Source organism: Puma concolor, chromosome B3 (genome assembly GCF_028749965.1).
Source record: "Puma concolor isolate L17-30 chromosome B3, mPumCon1.1.hap2, whole genome shotgun sequence".
NCBI lineage: Eukaryota > Metazoa > Chordata > Mammalia > Carnivora > Felidae > Puma > Puma concolor.
Window position 1 is genome coordinate 17,177,915 of NC_141672.1, and position 19,565 is coordinate 17,197,479.

At 39.2% G+C, this 19,565-nt stretch overlaps 1 protein-coding gene and 1 long non-coding RNA gene across 4 annotated transcripts in view; one reads left to right on the forward strand and one right to left on the reverse strand.

Annotated features, from left to right (window-relative positions):
* LOC147579782 (uncharacterized) overlaps positions 1–19,565 on the forward strand; it is a 366,915-nt gene that overhangs the window by 163,787 nt on the left and 183,563 nt on the right. Inside the window, exon 3 of one of the 3 annotated variants that reach the window (XR_015252101.1) lies at positions 467–1,182. The exons of the other annotated variants lie outside the window; for them this stretch is intronic. The gene's annotated coding sequence lies outside the window, so the exon portion shown is untranslated. Of the gene's footprint in view, positions 1–466; positions 1,183–19,565 lie in introns of those variants that run through there. 3 annotated transcript variants of the gene reach the window in all.
* On the reverse strand, positions 12,431–17,235 carry LOC147579785 (uncharacterized). The gene is made up of 3 exons (XR_015251810.1): positions 17,128–17,235; positions 12,630–12,736; positions 12,431–12,478 (listed from the first exon to the last, which is right to left on the reverse strand). It is a non-coding gene; the product is annotated as an uncharacterized LOC147579785 (long non-coding RNA).

Genomic DNA, 19,565 nt, shown 5'->3' on the forward strand with positions numbered 1-19,565 from the left:
TGTTTATCTGTAAGAGATTAGATCAATAAATCGTGGTATATCTAAGCAGCGGAGGTCTACACGGCAATGACTACAATACTTCTACAGCCGACTGCTACAAAACAAAATAGATGGTTTTCACAGACATAATATTGAGGGGAAGAAGCCATGTATACTTTTTGGTTCCACTTATGTAAAGTTCAAATACAGACAAAACCACACGATGGTGTTCACATCAGGAATGTGGTTACCTTCAGGTGGTAGGTGGGGATAAGCAAGCGTCAAGAGAAGGGAAGCTTGGGAATCTTTTGATATGTGGTTAATACTCAGCGAAGGTTTCCATAGAAGGCAGATGGGTGGACCCAAACAAAGCCATGAAGCAAACAAACAAACCAATTAAGTTTGTGTGGAATTTCCAGCTTATGAATTAATTCAGTAAGTATTGAGGGATGTAGCCCATAGCACTGTGTTTGTCCTTCCAACACAGGTGGTGGTGAAGACGGATGGCATGCACACTGAATCTGAGTTCAACACTGAAAACGTCTCTCAACTACTCATTCATTTGATATATATTTCTTTAGTGTTTACCGTGAGGCAGCAGTTGTATCGGGCAAGAGCAATATAATGATGAGAAAGACAAATGTGACTCCTGCACTCATATAACTGATAATCTAATAGAAAAGGAGGGCAAATTGAATTTACAATACAAGGGAGTCAGGGCTTTGTTATCAGTTCCAGACCTTTCTCCTAACTATCCATGTGACCTTTGATACATTACTTAGAGTCTCTGATCTTTAATTTTCTCTTGTATAACCTATGACTGCTATGGTTAATTTTGTCAATTTAGCTGGACCATGATGCCAAGATATACGGTCAAACATGATTCTGGATGTTTTTGTGAGGATGTTTTGGGATGAGGTTAATGTTTAAATTGAATGGGCTTTGAATAAAGCAGATTGCTTGCCACACTGTGGATGGGCCTTATCCAATCAGTTGAAGGCCTGGTAAAACAAAAGGCTGACCTCCTCTGAACAGGAAGGTATTCTGCAGCAGACAACTTTTGGACTCCAACTGCAACATTGTCTCTTCCTGGGTCTCAAGTCTGACTGGTTTTGGACTTGAATTGCAACTCTTCTCTGAGTCTCCAGACTGTCAGCCTCACCCATCACATTCTGACTCACCAAACCTCCATAGTTGCGTGAGCCAATACCTTTAAATAACTCTCATTCTATATATGCATCAAAATAGATGTCCTATTGGTTCTATGTCTCTGGAGAACTCTGACTAATACAAAGACTATTAGCACTTTATAGATATTAAAGGGATTAAACAAAAGCGTATGTAAAAAGCTTCATGTACACTGTCTCCAGGTAAATCGTAATGAAGTTCCATTTCGTTTCTTCTCAAATACAAACAACATCTGATGTATGCGTAGCTCATGGTGTATGGCACCTTGAAAGATGCTTGGAGACTAAACTTAGTTAAACTTTTACTGAAAATGGACTACACACTTCTGGGACTGAAACTATTTTAGATCAGGAGCTAACTTTTTTTTTTCAACGTTTATTTATTTTTGGGACAGAGAGACAGAGCATGAACGGGGGAGGAGCAGAGAGAGAGGGAGACACAGAATCAGAAACAGGCTCCAGGCTCTGAGCCATCAGCCCAGAGCCTGATGCGGGGCTCGAACTCATGGACCGCGAGATCGTGACCTGGCTGAAGTCGGACGCTTAACCGACTGCGCCACCCAGGCGCCCCAGGAGCTAACTTTTTATCAGAATGGGAATGTCACGGTTTTCTTGGGACTCCAAGGTTGACAAGGGACTACTGCCAACCTTTGCTATTTCTTCAGGCTGATGGATAGCCTTTTCCCTTCACACTTGTATCGGTAAGAAACATTACCTTTTATAAGTTCCTCGTAACTGAAAAATGACAAAACAACTTGAGTTTATAGGTATATTTCTGTAACAGATGATACAAAAATGACCCTCTCAGATGGGAAGGTGAGATCTTCTGCACAGACTCAGACGTACTCAAGAAACTAAAATTGAATACATAAAACAAATATTGGTCTTTCTCTTAATGGGTCAAAGGCTATGGTTTGTAAATAGGATGCTTCGAAAATTATTTTGCATTGTATTCCTATTTCATAGCTATTTTAGGTCTCCCTTAGCATCATCTTAAATAGCTTCGAGATTGACCAAAGGAAGTGCAGCTTTCTAAGTGATATATAAAAGACTCTTTCACCCCCTGGAAACAGAATTACATCTCTGGTTGATTACCTGAACCAAAATTTATTAAAAAAAATTTTTTAATGTGTATTTATTTTTGAGACAGAGACAGAGTGTGAGCAGAGGAGAAGTAGAGAGAGGGGGAGACACGGAATCTGAAGCGGGCTCCAGGCTCTGAGCTGTCAGCACAGAGACCGACATGGGGCTCAAACTCACGGACTGTGAGATCATGACCTGAGCTGAAGTCAGACGCTTAACCGACTGAGCCAGCCAGGCGCCCTGTAACCTGAACTGAAATTTAAAAGAAAAAATAAACAAACCACCAGCAATCCCTAAAATGCTATTTTATGAAGCCTTTGTATGTTTTCTCCTTTATTACCAGAGAATTACTGGCTGTGGACAATAGAAAGACTGATTTGCCTGATCCGTGAAATAGAAAACTTGAGTACAAATACACGTTTTCTTTGGAGGGCTACCTTCCAATCGCCTCTTTTAGGTGTGTGAACAGTGAAGGTATTTAAACAAGGTCATCTTTCTAAACCAAAAGCCTTGAAAGCAGGGTGTGTGTATGAGGGAGGAGACTGGGCACTTGGATGTGCAGAAATGTCTTTATTCTGTTTTTTTTTTTTTTTTTTAATTTTCTTTTTTTTGAACGTTTATTTATTTTTGGGACAGAGAGACAGAGCATGAACAGGGGAGGGGCAGAGAGAGAGGGAGGCACAGAATCGGAAACAGGCTCCAGGCTCCGAGCCATCAGCCCAGAGCCCGACGCGGGGCTCGAACTCACGGACCGCGAGATCGTGACCTGGCTGAAGTCGGACGCTTAACCGACTGCGCCACCCAGGCGCCCCCTGTTTTTAATCTTTATTGTGGCTTGTTTGGGTTTGAAATTCTAAATTAACTTCCCTTAGCATTTTTTTAAAGTTTATTTGTTTATGTGTTTTGAGAGAAGGAGAGAGCAAACAGGGGAGAGGGAGAGAGAGAGAATCCTAACCAGGCGCCATACCGTCAGCACAGAGCCTGACTCCAGGCTCGAACCCAAAAACCATGAGATCATGACCTGAGCTGAAATCCAGAGTCGAATGCTTCACAGACTAAGCCACCCAGGTGCTCCCCCTTAGAAATTTAAAGGCAACATATGGTCTTCCACTTACTGATTACTGCTGATGAGACAACAGTTATTAATCTACTTCTTGTATATACTCTTGTATAGATAGATACCTTGCCCTTGCCTCACTTTGGAATTGTAAGGATATTTTCTTCTACAATGTTCTATAGCTTTATCAGTGTTCTATAATTTATGGGTCTCTTTCATGTATCATACTCAACCCCTGTGGGCCCTTTCAAGACGTAGACTTATTTCTTCAACTCCGGAAAATGGTCTTCTTTTATTTCTTTAATTATTTATCTCTCCTCCATTTCTTTCATTCTGTCTTCTTGGCATTTTATTGGATGGACATTGGTCTTTTATATCCCTTGCTTTTCTGTCATGTTATCTTTCTCCTTGTCCCTTTTCTCCAGGTTCTGATGTATTTTCTGTACTATCTAATTTTAATTTCACACATAAGAGATCTTTATTCCTAATTGCTCCCTTTTCATACCAACTGGTTCTATGGATGTAATATTTTCTCAAATCTCTCTGGGGATATTAATAGAATATATCTATATCCTTTCTTTTTTTATGAAGGCAAGTTACTTGGTTTATTAATTGAAAAAAATAAATTTGTCCTTTCTGTTTGTAATACTGCTTGAAAAAAATTTAGATACCTGGTGATATTTGTTTACCTGCTCATATTTGTCATTGAAGACCTATGTTGATTTCATAGAGAAAGCTTACCTCTGCCACACCAGGAGGTTATACTTTAGGTTGTTTGAATAAAGCCAGCATGTCTTTTGAATAAAAAAAAACAAGAATAGGAGGAACCCTATTCAACAATCTTATCTTAGATAACTGGCTTGATTTTTAGAAACATATCTTAAATATATTTTTCATGGGGCAGAATTTCCAGCCATGGTGGTATAGAGTTCAGTGAGTCTTTGCCACAAAACAATAAATAGAAAACTGGACTTCATTGTGAAACATAACCATTTCATTGCTCCGGAAATCAAGTTAGGCAAACAAACTGGGGGGGGGGGGGGGCGGGTGGTGGTTACTGGAGTGTGGGAGTCTACAGCCTTGTTGCCTGTGTTTGCTCCTAATCCACTCCCTCTAATTCAGTCTGCAAAGTAGTTTTATCAGGGTACGATTGGCTGTGAAAATAGGACATTTTTCTGCCTTTGGGGCCAGGTTTGGTTTGAAGCAGAGAGTGAAAACTCATGCCCATTGGGCATTGCTGGGAAAAATAGCAAACTTGCTAGGAACCAAGGAAAACACAAAGCTCTGTTAGCCTGAGGTTGTAGACCTAGTTAGGGGGTTGGACCTACTATGAATTTAACAAAGATCCAGGAGCTGAGAGAGCCTTAGAAGGGCTAGACAAGCTCGCCACACAGCCTTGACTGATGGGAAATTTGTCTGCAAGGGCAGTGGAGACCTGAAGACTTGTATTACCTGGTTTCCAGATTCATTATAAAGCCACTCCAATGCCGTAGTACTGGGTAAACCACGAGAATGTAGAAGAAGGAACACAATAAAGAGTCCAGAGGGAGACCTACAGGAAGTCAATTGATTTTCAACAAAGATGCAAAGAAATTTCAATAACAAAAAGATAGTTTTTTCAACAAATAGTACTGGAACAATTTTGGGTATCCATATGCAAAGACAAGAACCTCTGTCTGTAAATCATAACCCATTAAAATGAATTTAAAATGGAATACAAATCAAAATATAAGAGCTACAAGTATGAAATGTCTAAAATAAAATGTTTCTTTTAAACATTTTTTTTAATGTTTATTTATTTTTGAGAGAGACAGAGACAGAATTCAAGTGGGTTAGGGGCAGAGAAGGAGACACAGAATCAGAGGCAGGCTCCAGGCTCTGAGCTGTCAGCACAGAGCTGGACGTGGGGCTCGAACTCACTTGCCATGAGATCACGACCTGAGCCGAAGTCAGATGCTCAACCGACTGAGCCACCCAGGCGCCCCTAAAATAAAATGTTTCTGACCTTGACTTAGGCAAAAGTTCTTAGGACATTCATAAAATAGAATTAGATAAATTTGACTTCATCACCAAAATTAAAATCTTTTCTCTTCAAAAGACCCCGCTAAGAAAATGAAAAGACAAATGACAGATGGAAAGAAAATATTTGGATATTATGTATCTGAAAACTAATTAGTATTTGGAATGAAGAACCCTTACAATTGGCTAATTGGAAGACAAACAGCCAATTTAAAATTGAGCAAAGTATTTGAATAGACATATTACCAAAGATGATGCAAGGACATAAAAATTATTAATAAGCAAATGCAAAGCTTCTCAACATCACTAGACATTGGGATTATGTAGATTTCCCCAATGTAGAATATACAACACATCTATATCTACATATTCTTTATGACAATGTCTTTCAAAAGACTGAAAATATCATGGTCTGGTGAGTATTTGGAGAAGTTGGAATCACCATACATTACTGCTGAGAAAATAAAATGGTATGACCACTTTGGATAAAGATTTGGAAGATGTTAAACATATGCCTTCCATAAAACCAACCGATTTTCACTCCTAGGTATCTATCTGGAAAAAATTAAAAGCGATGTCCTCACCAAGACTAATATGGGAATGTTCCTAGCAGTATTATTCATAATAGCTTTAAACTGGAGGCAATCGAAATGTCCATCAATGGATAAACAAAATGTGGCGTATTTATACAATAGAACACTGTTTGACAATGAAAAGAAATAAACTACTGATACGTGCTACAGTATGAATGAATTTCAAAGATGTTATGTTAAGTAAAATAAGCCAACATGTAAGATCACATACCCAATGATTTCAGTGAAACAGCTAGAAGAAAGTAAATCTGTGGAGACAGTAAGAACATGAGTGATTTCCTGGAGTTGGTAGAAAGAAAAGGAATGGACCAGAAATAGGCACAAGAAAATTTGGGAGGATTATGGAAATATTTTAAAATTGGATTCTGTTGATGACTGCACAATGTATAAATTTATTAAAAATCTAAAACTTCTTACGTTCGGTAAAATACATAGTATGTAAATTATGCCTGAAGAAAGCTATAATAAAGAGAAGAAAATCTTTTCCGGCTCCAACCTGAAATAAAATTTTTCATTACTTTTTTTTTTTTTTTTTTTTTAGCATAGGCCTACAATATTGGGGAAGAACATTGAGGACACTTTGCTGGACATCATTTCCAACATAGAATTAAAATTTTTTTAATGTTTATTTATTTTTGAGAGACAGAGAGAGACAGAGAATGATCAGGGGAGGTGCAGAGAAAGAGGGAGACACAGAATCCAAAGCAGGCTCCAGGCTCCGAGCTGTCAGCACAGAGCCCGACGCGGGGTTCGAACCCACAAACTGCAAGATCATGACCTGAGCCAAAGTTGGACGCTTAAACGACCGAGTCACCCAGGTGCCCCCCAACAAAGAATTTTAATAAATAAGTTGAAAACATGCTAGCCAACTTATTAACACACCAAGTGTTTATTCTATGCCACACCAGTTGATTCATGTGGTGTTGGCAAATTCTAACAGAAAGAAAATGGCCTTAAATGCTATCTAAGCAGACTCATACTCCACTGAAAGACCACAGTTTCCACACGTATGCATGTAAGGGAGAAAGAACCCAGAGTCTGGCAAGAGGACGTTAATATTTCTGATTTTCTGGTACTTCACATGAGCCTAGCATTGGCTCATGCATGGTGAGATGTGGTTGTGGATACTTTGTCTGACATTTTAAACAATAATCCCAATCCCCAGGAATATTTTCTTTCATTAAGATTACTTTGACCATTTCTTTCTGATGAAATTATCCTTTTAGTAACATCTGCTTTCAAGTTCCTTAGAGTAAAAGTTTCAGAATCTTGAGGTGCTATGTGACTCTCTGTTAAACTGGCCTGTATCTCCCTCAAATCTTGCCCACTGTTCCTATGCTTAAGACATATTTACTTCCAAAATTTCTTCGTTCATGGATTCTTATTTTCCCAACTTTATTGAGATAAAATTGACATATAGCATTATGTAACTTTAAGGTGTACAACGTGTTGATTTGATACAATTGTATAGCTAACAACCATAGTGTTAGCTAACATCTATATCATATTATGTATTACCATTGTGTGTGTGTGTGTGTGTGTGTGTGTGTGTGTGTGTGTGTTGAGAACATTTAAGATCTACTCTTTAAGCAACTTTCAGGTATAATAGTACAATATTGTATCTATAATCCTAATGCTGTACATTAGAGCCCCAGAATTTAGTCATATTCTCATGGAAATTTTTACTTTTTGATCAATTCCTCCCCATTTCCCCCACCCACTCATATCCTGGTAACCACTATTCTATTGTTTGTATAAATCAAGCTTTTTCATGGACTCTTCTTATCACTGTTGTGCTCTTAAATGCAAGTTTCAGGTGTAATTATATAATTCATTTGCAGACTACTAGCTCTCCTGAAATTATACTTTCACCTCCATTAAATGTTATACTAAGAACTTCTGTAAATGTGTTCTATCACATAGATGGTGATTATCAGCAGTAGGTTATTCTTCAATTATCTATATTCACATTAGAGAATAGGGATGTCAGTTTCTTTTGATTCTGAAACAAGAAAACTTCTCTCCCAAAGATCCTTTTGATTAATTAATTTCTTACATTCACTTCCTACAGGTGGCTGACCATATTTCTTTCGCATAAATAAACTATGTGTTAAGGTCTCTTTCTATAAGAGATAAAATTGGTTACTTTATTATTACCCTGCTTTACTGGTTTAAATGATTATAGCCTAGTGGATTGCTGTTATCTTATTAATTATGAATTAATTTAATTTGTGGGGGTTGAAAGCATTAGCTGGTTTTCTTTAATTAATTGTTTTTGGATGAATTGCTGGAGGAGTTTTTTTATAATGGGATGCGGGGTAATATACAGGCTTTCATCTTTGGAGACCAGGTCCTGATTTAGATGAGAGCCGTAAATAGTGTAAATCCCATCTTGTTTAGATGCCATGCAGGTCCTGATACTAACTCAATCAGTTAACTAAGAGGAGTGTTGGCCTTGTTACCGAGAAAAAGCCTGAGGGACTTCCTGAGATCTGCCTTTGGGAGGGTTACATGGAATACTCTGTGCATCTGCCAGTCTGAGCTGAACTGTAGTTTCCTCATCTGACTGTGCTTACACTCTTTGGGTTTGAATCTTGGCCCATCTCATACTAGCTGCAGACACTCTGCATGGTTTTGGACAAATTACTTCACTTTCTTGGCTTCAGCTTGCTCATCACAAAATTAGGGAAAATAATTCTAATTACTTCCAAGGGTTGGTGAGAAGATGGAATAAAGATCACAAATACAAAATACATAAAGCAATATTGGACACATAGCTCAATGCTCAATAGATGTTAACTGTATTATTATTGTTGTTGTTGTTAGGGTTATTGGCCAACCTTCATAGAAGCCCCTTCCCACCCTTCAGTTCTCCCTTGTTTCTTGACTTTGTTCTTCTGCGACTCTGGGATTCTTGACTATTCTTTATTTTAATGTTTATTTATTTATTTTGGGAGTGTGTGTGTGTGTGTGTGTGGCCACGTGCATATGAGCAGGGTAAGAGCAGAGAGAAAAGGAGAGACAGAATCCCAAGCAGGCTTTGTGCTGTCAGCGCAGAGCCCAAAGTGGGGCTCATTCTCATGAACCGTGAGATCATAACCTGAGTTGAAATCAAGAGTCGGTCACTGAACTGCCTGAGCCACCCGGGCACCCCAACTGAGCCATCCAGGCACCCTGAATACTCTTTTACCTGGACCTAAAAACACCAAAGACGAGCTTGCAATAATTTAAGTATCTCAGATAGCATTTTTTCTTTATGCTGTTTAAGTGAATTTCTCTTTGAACGTGAAAGACATTTTCTTTCTACTTCATTGACTGTTTATTGCATGACTCATATTTTATGCTGACTTGTCTAAAAGTTGATTGGTTGGTAAAATTTTGATTCATGCATTAAGCACTTTTGAAAGTACTTTTTACAAGTATTACCCTCACTTTTTACTCTGAATACACAACTCTATGTTGTACAGTTTAAAAAAATCTTTTTTTTATTATTTAACTTTTTAAAACGTTTTATTTATTTTTGTGTGTGTGTGTGTGTGAGAAAGAGAGAAAGAGAGAGAGAGAGACAGAGCACGAGTGAGGGAGGGGAAGAGAGAGAGGGAGACACAGAATCTAAAGCAGGCTCCAGCCTCTGAGCTGTCAGCACAGAGCCCAAGGCGGGGCCTGAACTCACAAACCCTGAGATCATGATCTGAACCAAAGTCGGACGCTTGACCAACTGAGCCACCCAGGCGCCCCTAGAAAGATCTTCTTTGATTATGTGTTAGCTACATTTTTTATTCATGCACTTAACAAATGATGCTTAAGCACCTGCTGTGTCCTAGTAACTGGCACATAGCTTAAAGTGACCACTGGATTTAGCAACATGGAGGTCATTGGTAATCTTGAGAGTTGATAGCCTGATCACGGTGTGATTAACAGTTAACAAGAGTAGAAAAATTGATTAAAGCAAGTGCAGATAATTTTTTGGAGTGTTTCAGGGAAGGAGAATAAAAAAATGGAAAATTAAATGAAAGAAATCGTAGAATCGGCAGAGGTTTATTATTGTTATTATTATTATTATTATTATTGACATGGGAAAATAATAGTTTTATTGTATGCTAATTAGAGTGATCCAGTACTGCAAGAAAGACTGTGAATTCAGGAAAGAGCAAACGATTGCTGAAACAGTATCCTTGAAGAAGGGAGAAGAAACAGAGTCTGCACCAGAGGAATGCTGGCCTTTGATAGGAGAAGACGATCATTTATAGTAAAATAAAGAAAAGGTTGAATATCCGTCATCAGTGTTCAGTAGCTGAACTGTGCTGAGTCATGGTCTCCTCTAATTAATGAGGCTACCACAGAACGGCTCCCCTCAAAAAGGATACTGTCTGCTCTCATATATGGCTTCCTCTCCCTTTACCACATCCTATCCACCAGCCAGGACTCACCTCTATCTTTGCATTTAGCTCAAAATCTTATAATTATGTTTGCATGTGTCTATCTCTCCCATTATGACCTAAGCATCTTTGGGCCCGTAGATCCTTTCACCAAGATCAAGAGCAGTATGTGGAACAGAAACCAACTATTTCCCTCCAGTTAGTGAGAGGCTGCTTCTAATTTCTTCACTGAAGCCATTAGCCGGTTTGCCCTTTCTGCTTTTAGCTTTTCCTAAGTACGCCCTTCCTATGGAGTGAAACTTTAGTTCGCAAAGGACACGTGGCGGCTTTACGATGATGATGTGCGTGAATTCATGTATGCGGGTGTATGAAAATGTGTGTGTGTGTGTATAAATTTTAATTTGTAATATTTAGAAGGAGAGTAGCAACACTAATTTGTGAGAAACTGCATGAAGGCCTGCATTCCACATTTGCTTTCCAAGTTCAGGCCTTGAGTTGAACACCTGCGCACACCTGCCTCATCCAAGTGACGGGAACACTGGTCCTTCTGTAGATTTTGGTGGAAGAGTGGCTCACGGACCCTCGCACGCTGAAAGAGAAGGCTGCTCCTTCTCCTTTAATTATAGCAGAAGAGGGAAGTTTTAATTGCTTTAATTAACGCCTTGAGTTGCTTTGAAATTCCCTTGCTCTTCTCCATAGCCATGATAGCATCACAGCCTGTGTGTGAATTAGTTCCAGGAGTGATGGGGGACATTGACTTTATTCACATGAAATAGCCTTTGATTTTCTTCTCATGTAAAACCTGCTTATCATGGCTACCACCTTGGCTTTGCCAGTTGCTCTGAACTAATTTCTCATTCTTATTGTCGGAGTGATGTTTTATTTAAATGAAACTTCTGCTCAAGAACTCTTTTTGTTTTGAGGTAGGATAAAGAGAAAAATTATGGGGGTGGGATGCACTCACTATGGGCTTTTTGTGAACTTTGAGATTCTGCACTTTATTACATTTTTTTTTTTAACGTTTATTTTTGAGACAGAGAGAGACAGAGCATGAACAGGGGAGGAGCAGAGAGAGACGAGACACAGAATGTGAAACAAGCTCCAGGCTCTGAGCTGTCAGCACAGAGCCCGACGCAGGGCTTGAACTCACGGACCGTGAGATCATGACCTGAGCTGAAGTCGGACGCTTAACCGACCAAGCCACCCAGGCGCCCTGAGATTCTGCACTTCAAAGACGATCTCTGATTGGATCGTGAATCAGAAATAGGAAGTAGGAATAATAGATGAAATTTGGAGAAAAATGGAGAATAGATAATAATATGTCAATGATAATTTCCTGATCTTGAAAATTATACTCCAGTTATGTAAGATGTTAGCGTTTATTGAATCTGGATGTAAGCGTAAGAAGATTCTTTGTACTAGTTTTGCAATTCTTTCTTAAGTTTGAAAACTTTTTGAAATAAATGGTTAGTGAGTGTCTTAAAGCTAAATCTAAACCGACATAAACTTGGTGACAGTGCCCCAAAAGAGAGGCTACATTTGGGGGGAAACAGGAAGGCTGCTTGAAATGACAGATTTTGGAGCAAGGCCTTCATCAACAGTTGCTGAGAATCACGACCTTGAGGAAGGCTTTGGAAAAAAACCTCCTAGAAATCGCCAAAGTCAGGATTGCAGACACATGCTGTCACATGAGAGGGGGATTAGAGTTTCTTCTGTATAAACTTAATGGGTTAGTTAAGACCAATGGGTAAAAGATAAAAACCATGAGTCTGGGTTTATCTCACTAAATGTTCGAGTGATATTTCCACTTGTATAGTTTATTATATTAACACTACTTCTAGCACTAATTGTGTGTGTGCATGCGCGCGCGTGTGTGTGTGTTTTCCCCGCTGAGGTTCAGGGTGTTTAAAATATTTGCCCCAAGATGATGATTTATATGGATTATACATGTGGATAGTATTAGATGCTGCACAGTACTGTTAAAGGTGATTTATTTGTTTGTAGAACATTAGCCCAAGACTGCTCCAAATAGATCTACAGGGTGCAGGTTTGAAATTAATGTGCTCGAGTACTTTAAGGTAGGGAGCATGCTGGCTGGGTTTGCTGATGTTTGGGGCAGCCAAAGGCTCTTACCTTGATGGATGGTTGTTTCTTTCTTGATCAATGCATGAATCATCTCTCCTAGGTCAACAAAGAGAGAAAACAGTGGGTGGGCCTGCCCACTGCTGGATTCAGTTCAAAGCCTGTAGAGAAATTTACATTGTAGGGCAGATAGAAGAAGCTATGTTTATTTGAATCCCTGACACATTACTGTTTTTCAAGTTTATGTTACCTGAGCTGGATGGAAAAAACACACAACAGTGTTTTTTCTTTGCTCGTTGGAGTGGATTAGATGAGCTCATGGTAGACAGACCATCCTTAGACTTATGTTTGAGTTTTCTGCAAGGAAAAACAGTTGATTTATGAGTGAACCACATTACCAGGTTTTAACTATGAGGTCAAAATAAGCTCTTGAAAATATCTTCATTTTGTAGATTACCATTTTTTTTTTAAGAAATAAAATAATCTCCAAGGAAACAATGAGATACTGCAATTGGTCAGTCTTGATTCAATCTCCAGGATGAAGGAAGAGACTCTTGTGTGGTATGGCAAAGGGCACAGATACTATTCTCCTTGCCTTTACGGGTGGAGTATGAAAAGACAGTCTAGGGGATAATTAAGTGTCATTACCAAAAGATCTTGCAATTGCAAATATCAGTTTTAAGATAGTGTTAAGGATATCTCGATTGGTAAAAATAAAGAAGAATTCTACAGGATAAATACTTTCTTACTTAAATCCAGCAAACTAAAATATGGGTGACAGAATGGATGAAGCTCCCTATCCATGGAAACTGTTGCCTGTACTTGATTTTTTAAATAGGTTGGGGGAGGTGCTTCAGAATTAGGCGGGCCTGCAGGAATTTAGATTGTTTTGCTTACCATTTTTGTGATGCTGAAAAAAAATGACTTATTTTTCTTGAGTCTTAGTTTTTTTGGGGGGATTTGTAAAGTGGATAAGTAACATCAATTTCAAAAAGCTGTCATGAGAATTAGAGGAGGTAATCTGGAGTACTTAGCACAGTGCCTGGCATGGAATAGACTTAACATTTTTATTAAACAATTAATTGTGTAATTATTTTTCTTCAACACTGGTCCCAATTAGGACATGAACTATGTTGATATGCATTGTTCTTGGTTTTGCAAGAATCTAGCCCTGTGCTTTGGGCATTAAAACTGCTCACTAAGTATTTATGAACTTAATTACTTTAATAATCTTCATTTGCAGGGTGCCTGGGAGTTTAACTGAAGTGTGAGATTGGTCATTGGTGAGAATATCACTGAGGGAGGCAGCAGGGAAGGCGGGCACGATTCTGTAATGCCCAGGATTAGGATACTGACCCTTTCCATCTGTTAATTCAAAGATTCTCTTCTCCCAAGAAGGGAAGAACTATCAATTGGGAAATGAAAGCATAATCTTTCCTTCAAAGCTGGAAACACCCAACCTGTTCTAAACTTACAGCAAAATTCTGGAGCCTTTGCCAGAGGAGAAAGGTTGAGGCAGTGGGGGTCAGTAGGTAGCAAGAGTAAAACAACGCAGACTGGGAAAAATCACATCATTCTGGTTTCTTCCCTAAGTGCCTTAACGCTGATTGTCTTGAAGATCCTTTGCAAGACAACAGCAGGATCAAGTCCTTCTGGATCTATCTTCCTCAGACATCAGATGAAGACAGCTGTTTCAGGCACGACTGAAACTGCTCGTATTCCTTCAAGGTTTGGATATCGCCTTCATCTTTCACATTATTCAGAGAAGCGATGACATTAACTTTCCCAGGTGACTTTCAGGCCCTTTCGAGAAGTCTCTCAATCCTTCCATGAATAGCAATGTGTGTGTCTTCTGCAAACAAATGAATTGCTTGAGCGCTCAAGAGTGTCACATTATGCAGACCAATTAGTTCAGAAGGTGGCTCATTATTTTTGAAATTTCTGCCATCGAGTGTCTATAGTTAAACTTATCAGATGAGGGTTTTCAATTAAAAAAAAAATTTTTTTTTTACCAAACTTATTTTTTTTCTTTTCTCTCATTTTTTTCCTTCATTCCCTTTTTTCCCCCTTTTACAATGCACTTGAGGTCTCTGAATCACTTCTGATCTTTAACTTTTTTTGTGTAATGAAAAGCCTGACTTTTCCTTCATATTTATCGAAATGAGTGGTTCTGTATCAGTGCCCCAAAAACCTTCTCTGAGCGCTCCCCTAAAAGCAGCTGACCGCTCTTTAATATTAATGGCCAGACAAGATGTATGGACAGACTATAGCAATTAAAAGAATGTTTCCCCAACCATAGCTGGCAGTTTACTTCTAACATGGAATATGGTAAAATCCTGCTATTGGTGGATGTTTTGGAAGTGGAACAGGGAACTCTTGTCTGGTGTTAGCTCTATAGGTCTGTAGAGACTTAATTATCAGTGTAGCTACTTGGAAAGTCACACCTTATATAGATCGTTAGTGAAACTAAACAGTGAATGTAGCCGTGGCAGAATTCACTGAGGCCATATTGTATATCAAAAACCATGCGCTATAAAGCCAGAAAAACCTGGCTTGAATTCCTGGTTGTGTGAGCTGTTATATGATGTTATGTGTTCTTTCCTAGAAAAGAGGACTACTTACATATATCTCAGGCAGTACGTTCAATGACCAAATTGAGAGAATAAATATAAACACAGGTAGGGCCATGTACATCTCCTTGGCCTCTCACTAGCCATCCTTCTAGAAGCAAGATCTGTCTTTGAAACTGATCTTCATCATGGGTTATCTGTACAAGTTTGGGGAAATGACTTACCTTTTGAGTTAGTCTGTGTCTTTTTTTGTGGACATAGGCACTCAGCTACAGAGGGTTAGTTACTTACCCTCTTCAGTTCTTGGGACACTATTGTCATTGGTCCATGTGAGTCTCATTGTATTTATTCACTTTACCCCTCCGTGACTCAGTTGCATTACTCTTGCTTCCCATAGGTGACTATTTTAATGTGTTTTGATGTGTATCCTTTTATTTGTATATGTTCTTGTAGAACATGTATTTTTGCTTTGTTTGTATATAGTCCTAAGTTATATAAATTATTTCGTGCAATGTACCTTATACCTTATTAGTTTATCTTTTCCACTCAATACTCTGTTTTAAAAGTTCTGTGTCCTGTGTGTAGAAGTCTACATTTTATTGAATTGTATGCCTCCACTATATTGTACCTGTCCATTCCACCCCGCCCCCCCCCCTTATGGACATAGGAATTGTCTCTAAATCTCGTATTGGACTGACAGAAATTAGGAAATGGGACAGTTCCAAGTGATAGGGATTTACAACCCTCATGCACTATTGGTAGGAAGATAGATGGATATGCCTACTCTGGAGGGGTGTGTGTGTGTGTGTGTGTGCACGCACATGCATATGTATGTTTATACACACATGCACATGTGTATCAGCAGAGAGATACAGATATAGTTTGTAGGGAGCAGGCATAAAAATATATACATATGTCTGCCCATATAGATGCTACGATCTAGCAAATGTTCTGAAGTCTGGGCAGTATTAGTTCATAGAATTCCAGCCTCTGCAATATAGGAATGCAAATCAGGGGAGGCATGAGCAAATGGTGAATGTCAGTTCACCATTCTGCCATAGTCTGGTAAGAATGGCATATTCTTGGAAGACTCAAAGGCTCTGCATGTTCCTTCTGGTGAGATTAAACAGGATTTTCTCATCTTTCTTTGGCCATAGACCCTTTGGCAATTTATGGAATTGCCATATTCATGGAAGACCCAAAGTCTCTGCATGTTCCTTCTGGTGAGGTTAAACAGGATTTTCTCATCTTTCTTTGGTCATAGACCCTTTGGCAACCTAGGAAAGCCTATGAAATCCTTTTCAAGATGTCATTTTGAAATGCATAGAATAAAATTTATGTGATTACAAAGGAAACCAATCATATTGAAGTTAAATTATAAAATATTCAAACATTGTGTTATAATTATCTATATCTTCTTGTTAATGGATTAAATGAATAAATCTAGTATAATGTCTGATAAACAGTTGTCATCATTTTGAAGGAGCAATGAATGTAAAGGCTATTTCGGGATAAAGGCAACAACCATAATATAATAAGAAAACGTCTGTAATTACATTGGTGACAAAGTTACAGGAACCACTGATACTATGGTAGCTTTCCATATTCATCATTAAAGACAAGTCTCTGAATTCCAGGTTAAGAACCCTTAGTTTAAGGAAAGAAAATGGGCGGAGCCTTGGTCATCACTGCCACTCTTGACAACATCCATTTGCTGTCAGACCACTGGGCATCTGCTTGGGTCAGAAATACACATTTAACCTTTACAAAAGATTCAGCATTAGAAGATACAGTATCCTTCCTGTAAATCTGCAAGTTTGAAGATGGGGAAACAAGGTCAAGGGTGACTAGCCACCAAGATCTGTTTCATCAGTGCGCCATCCCAACTAGGTCATTGTCCCGCTTGGCTGTTATTCTATGGACTCTGAGGGCTACCAAACCCTGAAGGGAAGGTGTAGCCAATGAAGGGAAGGTGCAGCCAGTGAGTGCCCCTCCTGAGTGTGTGGGCTGAACATTTAGCGAAAAGGCAAGAGCAGAAATGGACATGCTTCAGACTCTCCTTCCTCTGCCCGCTCTGTTCACCTACGGCTCCAGACCACTGCATGCCCCCTCCCCTTTTGTGTTTCACAGACATCCTCTAGCTCACAAGAACCTTCAGATTCCCCAAGAGTTTCTGACCATTCTGCTGTTGGTTCTTTAGATCCACGCTCCCTTCTTGCTTCACCAGTTTCTCCAAGGATTATCTGGAGGGGAAGCAGCTGATAGTTCTTGCTAGTTTGTCTCGACAGGAACATATCTGAAAAATAGAAGCTTAATGTTATCTTAAGAATGAAATGAGGCAATGCGATATACTTAGCACAGCTGCTGGCCCATAGTTGGTCACATCTTAACTACTCATGAATTTTGAAAACATGCGATATGCCAATGGTGGCCTGACTTGTTAGTGTCCACCATTGGGAATGAGGCATATGGCAGAGGTCTCTCCCTCTGAAGTAGTGGCTTTCAACCTTGGCCACATATGAGCATCACCAAGTAGCTTGCAACAGTCTATATGCTCAGGCCACACCCCTGTCCACATATACTGGGACCTCTCAGGGAGGGACTTGAGCATTTGCATTTTTTAAAGTTTCTCAGATGATTCCAATGTGCAGTCAGACTTTGGAATCTCTGAATGAGATTCCTGACTTGGTCATTGAGAAAAATAAAATTTCTAGAAGAAATACTCAATTTCTTTAAAAAATTTTTTTAAAACATTTATTCATTGTTGGAAGACAGAGAGAGACAGAGCAAGAGCAGGGAAGGGGCAGAGAGAGAGAGAGACACAGACTCTGAAGCAGGCTCCAGGCTCTGAGCTGTCAGCACAGAGCCCGAGGCGGGGCTCGAACCCATGAACCGTGAGATCATGACCTGAGCCAAAGTCAGACGCTTAGCTGACTGAGCCACCCAGGCGCCCCAGACATATTCAATTTCTAAACAAAGTTAGCAAACTTAATGTTTTATGCACACGCACTCACACACATACACATCGTGTGTGTGATAAAGCAAGTATTTAAAGCACTTGGGGGTGGGATGAATCTGAGGAGGAAGAGGAGCGACTGTGACAATTCTGGACTGCAGATAATCTTTTCAGTGGTAAAAGGACATATTCCTTATGAGTGTAAAATTCCTAAAGTTAGTAAGCTGAGCCCTTTGGAAAAGGATTGATTTACTCAAACTTCATAGGAAGAATTCGGTAATATTCTCCGAGGCGATCACATCATTCATTAATATAAAGTTTGTCTCTGTAGTGTTGGGTCTGCAGGAGATTTGACCTGGAAACTTATGGTTCTGTGTTATATGACTCATCAGTAGTTCTTCTAGCTCTATATAACTTGAAATAAAGCAGATTCGGAGCATATTTATCTAGAGTTATTATAAACTCTAGTGTTTTAAAGTTGTCTGCCAATTCAGAGTTATATCTGTGTGTTCTTTCCATGGAGTGAGGTGTGGAAGTGGGGGAGAAAGACTTGGCTTGGGAGGAGAGAGAGCGCAGATGGCCCTGACAGCTGGGGGTGAAGAATTGTGAGCTATGGAAGACATCACAGCTGAAGACAGATTATGAACTTCCCCTAGAAAATGTTGTCTGAGGGAGAGTTAATGGAAGTTTGTGCAGCTCCGTTGAATGCAAAAAAGGGGCAAAGACAAATATTCACGAAGCTTCACATCCAGCTTCTCAAGGTGACATTTTGAAACCCTTAAAACTACCATAGATGATCCAGTGGAATACTGGAATTCAGCACCTAGTAGTGTGATTCTTACGGTTGTTTTTTTTTTTCCCCCAATTTTAACAATGCCTTCCAATTGCCACTCAGTGTAACATCTAGCCAGCAGCTAAAAGAGCAGATTGCGAGCACTGAAATGCTGAAAAGATAAAAATGATCCTTACGGATGCCCTGAAGAAAAAAATCTGAAGAAGGTAAAGCACGTCTGCAGTATCCTTCTCTTCTTAACAACATCAATATTAACATTGCAGCAACCTATCTGCCAGAGGCTGAGTCAGTGTTCAAGTTGGAACAGACTCTTTTTTTTCTCTCTCTCCCATCCCCGATCAAATTTATCTCTCCGTGTCCTGTTCTCTCTGATTCTACATGGCTAAATGACAGTTAATCTGACAAATGACTCCTTACTAATAGATTGAGTGTTAATGCAGTCATTAAAAAGTAATAACAAGCATTTATTGAATGCTTTCTATATGTCAGGAAATGTATTAAAAGTGTGCACATATATTATCTCCAACCAAGTTAACATTTTCATTTTGAAAGGTATCTAATGATTTCACCCAAGAAAATGGCCCAAATGGCCTACCTTTGGCCTCCTAGCAGGGGAGAAAGGGCATATTTATTGGCCAGAAAACATGATAGAACTTCTCCAATCACATCTGGTGGCCTATCGTCTGTTTCATCTGTGACAAGATATTTATTAGAAGGCATATAAAATAGGAGTCAGAAGCCTTAGATGAATAGCTTTTATAGACCACGATCTTGAGCTTTTTCTTAAATTCTGACTCTGTTTCCTTACCAACAAAAGCAGCATGATTAATAATATCTTTACGGTTGTTGGTGGTGATTAGAGCTCAT